The sequence below is a fragment of the Adiantum capillus-veneris genome, chromosome 4 (genome assembly GCF_014529385.1).
Source record: "Adiantum capillus-veneris isolate H3 chromosome 4, ASM1452938v2, whole genome shotgun sequence".
Lineage (NCBI taxonomy): Eukaryota > Viridiplantae > Streptophyta > Polypodiopsida > Polypodiales > Pteridaceae > Adiantum > Adiantum capillus-veneris.
Window position 1 is genome coordinate 35,143,011 of NC_140934.1, and position 5,723 is coordinate 35,148,733.

Below are 5,723 nucleotides of genomic sequence, written 5' to 3' on the forward strand. Positions count from 1 at the left end.
TACACCTCAACCGAAGAGAAGCAAAGAATGGTACTTCTTGTGCCCTTGAGTTGACATTTTGAGAAGCCTTAGATCAGCACCGATATTGAGAAACATGCATGCAATTGGGGTTGAAAAGCTGTGCAAATTTTCCATTGTTCGATTGATCGTAGGACATGTATGATGACCATGATCTGACGTCACAGAACTCAAAAATGTGGAGGAGTTTGGTGGCTCATTTGATAAAAAGGCCTTAGGCCAACCATGTAAAGGTCATCCTCATGCTAGCTACAATCTCATTGACAAGCTTGGTTGGCCTTGTTGTGACAATTTATTTTCTCAAGCTATAGTAAAATACTATTGAATTCTCAGAGTTAAAATTCCGGATAGTCAGCTCCCTGTGTTTTTTGAAGTACATGTGTTTTTTGAAGTACATCGTATCTTCCTCTCCCTATCTCTGTTCTACATATCCTGCAATTAGTGTGTTTCAAGAGTCAACATTCTATACAAGAAGCTCCACAAGCACTTTCTGTGCTTTTTGAAGTACACCATATTTGGCATACTTGTCGACCAAGACAATGCCAAGCACAAATTCTCTTTTGTGCGACCCTTGACTAACAATATCATCGTAAATTTGTTTACCCATATCAATGTCTTGCGTAGTGCCACATGCCTTCAAGAGGAACGCATACGTAAATATTGCATTTGGAGCGATGCCCTAGTTTCGCATCTGTTGGAACAGCCCAAGGCTTCCCAGTGGCATAGCCCACATTTGGCATACATGTCGACCAAGGCAATGCCAAGCATAATGCAGTGAGCTGGAATTCCCAAGTCGCGCACTTTTCCTTGTATGTATAAGTAGCCTTACAGGCCCAGCTTCAGCCAGCATATCCGAGTTTCTGCTGTTAGAAGGCATAACTTATAAGAGCTCTCTCTCTCTCTCTCTCTCTCTCTCTCTCTCACACACACACACACACACACACATTAGCCTAGAATCATGGCCGCACCTGTCTTCTATACCATATCCTCAGTCCAATATCAGGGATACAAGCTGACACAACGGGGCCCTCAGGTTGTGCTGGAAGCGGAAGACATTGATAGCCCATTTCAGGTATAAATGAAGGAGTGTGTGTGAAATGTGTGTGTGTGTGTGAGAGAGAGAGAGAGAGAGAGAGAGAGAGAGAGAGAGACTAGAGAGAGAGAGAGAGTGTGTGAAACTGCACGAGTTGCAGGTGTGGTACAAGGACGACTGGTGGAGATTTACGGAGGACAAGGCAGGCAATCCAGCGTTTGCCCTCATCAACAACGGCTCCAAGGCGGCTCTCAAAGCGGACGCCGATGCCGCGCCTTCTCGTGTACATCACTCACAATATATGATCATGCATGAAATGAAACTCGGCCTCCCATTACGAGCCTAGCTTATAGGTATCAGGCATGAGAAGTAATATTGATTGTGTAGGTGTCTCTCTTCACTGAGTACGCGCAGTTTCCTCCTCGTCGGAGTACGTCACCATCTTCTCGGTGGCTCTTCAGATGCCCTTGAGGCTTGGCATTGGGACGTCCGCTCTAAAACCAGGCGATGGTGTTGCTGCCATTCTCAATGCCTCCTCCTCCTGCTACAGGAACATGGACCCTCGAGGCTTTCAGTAACTCGATCTCTCCCCATTGTTTCTCTCATTTCTTCACTTGGGCTTGAAATAATGGATATCAGTATCAAGGATACCATTCAAGGGGATTATTTCTAGGTTGAATAGGAGAACATTGGGTTTTTTCATGAACGATCCACTGTATATACAAGGACCTTACACACACTTGATACATTATGAAAGACTCAAATCAGCTAATGTATTGTCATGCCTCCAGTTCCAAAGGCCTATATTCTCCAATCACAATGGGTTAGCCAGATTCTTGTTGCTAAACCACCTCATACGGACGTAACATTCACCTCTGGTGCGGGCTCTTTCAATAACGAGCTTGGAGTAGTTGGAGTCAATCAAGCAAACACAAATGGAGTGCAAGAGGTAGTACATTCCTCTTTCCATTTTATCAACCCTATGAAGTAAACACTTACTTTTTCTCAATAAAAAAACTAGCTATGTTATATGTTACAAATTGTCATGTATGTTATTTAGCGTCTTAATGATATTCTTGTGTTTAAGAGTGATCAACCAAAACTTCCATCAACTTCCAAAACTGCAATCTAATGATAGAACTAGCTACATATGGTTTTTGGCTAGCCATACAAATTAATTTGTATTTGATATGTCATGAAAATAGTCCAAGAAAACTATTCTACAAATTCATTATGGTCCCAAAGGTGAGGAGGAGCTCAACTTGAGTAACTCTAAACTCTGTAGTAGTAAAAAGAATGCATCAATTGATGCCACCATTCTTTGAGAATCTTGAGAAGCGTCTCTAGTTGAATCTTGAACTTGTTGCAAGCATCGAGGGTGTACCTCACATTTATATTTTGACCCTAATGTGTTCAAGTATCCACCCATTTAAAGAGATAGGAACATTTTAAATAGAACATTAAAACTAGAAACAGATCTATACATGTTAGACCTTTTTTTCCACCTCTTCTTCAAAATTTGATTAGATGGGCCTCATTAATCTCAAGATGACGTGTGACAACTTTGTCAAATTAACCTGATTATGTTGTCATGTTAAGATGTATATCTATCTAGCATTTCGAACATTGGGATTATGAAAGTAAATTTTTAGATATGATTTTATATTTTTATTTACACACTCCACCATTGTACACATAATAAGACATATTACTTGATGATGGCCTTAGGTTTGGTATAAAGTGCCTGCTGCGAGTCCACTCGAAGATTCCAACTCTTCATTCTTTATCATTTGTAAGATGAATGGAAAAGCTTTAAAAGGATCCACAAAACCAGGAGATAAGGTATGGTTTACATTTTCTTATTTCTTGAATAATCATATGAGATCACATAGCCCACTGCACTTCCTATTCATGCTAACCTATAGTTTTAATTATCATAATATTTGATATGTGAGCCACCAATTGTTTATCACATTTCAATAAATGAATATTTATAAATATATATTTTTGGTCCTACATAGGTCATATTAACAAAGTTTGATCCTCTTGATTACAACTTTGTCTGGTCCAAGGATCGATCATTGAGTAATGGACAAAGATACCTTGCCATAAATCTTGCAAATAGTGATAGCAAACTACATTGGTTTCTTCCACCAGACAATGAGTACCAAAACGAAGCTTATAACCATCCTCTTACCTTACGTGAAGCTACAAGTGCGTCTGATACTAGAAGCCAGTGGAGTTTTGTTCCCTTTACCTCTTGATGTATGCTTTACTTGAAGCCTCATGGATGCAATATATTTGTTAAAACTTTTAATGATAATATTGATGAGATTTTTATAGTGTTTCTAATTTATGATTATTGATGTTCCAGGCCATTCATGTGAATTTCATGCTTGATGGGAAGAAGTAGCTTATTTTTCACTTCCTTCGCACATCTTTGAACCATGTCTACCACTTTTTAAGAAGCCAACAATAAATAATTAATGTACTCGACCATCGAATAAAGACATGTACTTTATTGACTTTTATGTTTATTAATGGCTCAAAACATACAATGTTGATGTGTTATGAAACAATGATGTTACAATCCATCCTTTAAATCTCTATGGGTATTCATTACCATCACATCTCAAATTCCCATCTTGTGTACACCCCACTAAATACCATATCTTTTCTAAGTTAAAATCTCAATTTGCAAACTGGTTTTTTGTTTTACCAAAGTTTTGGGGTTGTCCTATGTACATTTCCTCTCAAATTTGCAAAGTGCTACCCCCAATGTGCTATCTAATTGTGGGCCCAATTTTGCACACATCTTGAATTGTAGGGTATGGATCACAAGCAACATTTGAAATCTCTCTAAAGCAATGGTTAGGCGTTGTTGTGCGGATCTCACAGCCAAAAAAAAAAATGATTTTGACAATGGGGGAACATGGATCGTGATCCATGTTCCATCCTCTAAAAATTTTCAAAATCCCTATCTTACATTTGATTTGTGCAGATATTTTGATGATTTTTGAACCATCACAATTGATCTTGCTTAGTTAAGGTTCATACCTATGAAATCTGGTGGGGTAAGAGGCCTATGAGTGTCCGTAGTAGATGAAAAACGAGTAGCTAGCTCCACCTCACCAAAGCTCGGTGTGTGTGTGTGTGTGTGTGTGTGTGTGTGTGTATGTGTGTGTGATATAGAATGAAAATGATCTCTATCCTTCCCAATTTTTTCTATTTTCTCCTACCTACCCAGAGTGTTGAGTGTATACTTGCCTTGTTTTCTCACATGTTTCATGTCATACCATCTACGGCTCAAACGGATCATCATTTGGATTCCCGATCATCAATGTTCCCTGATTTTGCAAAACTTTTTGACTTGTGCCAACTTCTTTCAAACTTGACATGCTCAAAGCTCTTGCTTTGCAGATTCAAATGTTTGTTTTCAAAACCTCATTCCTCGTTTTCTAGCTTTGTTTATTAATTTTTTATCCTTATTAGTTTAAAAAGATAAGAAAATTACTAAAAGTTAGTATTATTTGGTCAAAAATTTAGCCAAAATTATTCCATACACTAATATATACATACTCTAATTCTAGACATCATGTCTGTCGAGATTTGTTGTTATGGCTCATTATTATGCCTAATAAGGGTTAAATAACATCATGTCTATCGAGATTTGTTGTTATGGCTCATTACTATGCCTAATAAGGGTTAAATATTACTAAAAGAAAAAAAAAACTAGCGACAAAACACTCATCATCTTGCAGCTTTAGATCTTGCAACAAGCTTCTCAAGGTACTATTACTCCCCACTTCCCATCTTGCGTCATCCTAGCCGAAAGTTTGTGCAATGTGCCTAGGCACAAACAACATGTCTATGCAAGGCCGTGGAATGCGGCCCTATTACGTGTAAGGAAGACATGAATCGGGTAACAATATGATGTGCATTAGGCGGATAATGAACCAATTGTGCAAAGGTTTTCATTGGCAAGGTTCTATCTAAATTGTGTTGTTCGAAAAAAAGATTTTGTAAACGGCATGCTCATTCTTTGATAGTTGGTTTTGTGAGTACTTTTGGTGGGTAATCATTTCGCTAGGCATAGCTTTTTGTACCCACGTGTAGTTTGGTTGTGGAGATTGCCAAGGTTGTTGTCGTTTTGGTTGCTTGGGTTTCTATTGCCAAGTTGGTTTATTGGAGGTTGGTGGTTTGTGGCTGATTTGGATTCTGAAATCTATTTATACTTGGGTTGATTAAATAAAGTGTTGGTCTCCTGTGTGGATTTCTTATTCCAAGTATAACAGCATTGAGGGATTCCGTTTCCTATGGAATGTGGCTGGATTGAGATGGAAGGCTCATTTGAATTTGGTGGCTTGGGTAGCCACATTTGCTTCAGGCTTGTTGTCATTATTGATTTCTTTATCCAAACTTTTTTTATTTATTTTCCTTGGATTTTTGAAGGTTATATAGGCCGCAATGCAGAACATGATTCTAGTTGTACTTGGTCCACATTCCAAAAATGATATGTTGGTGCCAACGAAGTGACATACGAGGTGCCCTTAACACTAGTTTGGTACCAAAACAAGACACTTAAGTGTCCTTTTTTTACAAATTTAAATTAAATACTACTTGCATTAGACGGTTTATTTAAGAAAATCCTCTTGATATGCTTAGATATGTT

General features: G+C 38.3%; 1 pseudogene; it reads left to right on the forward strand.

The window, feature by feature from the left end:
* The first annotated feature begins 976 nt into the window (after nt 1-976).
* LOC147458972 (uncharacterized) lies at nt 977-3,315 on the forward strand (annotated as a pseudogene).
* The last annotated feature ends 2,408 nt before the right edge of the window (nt 3,316-5,723 follow it).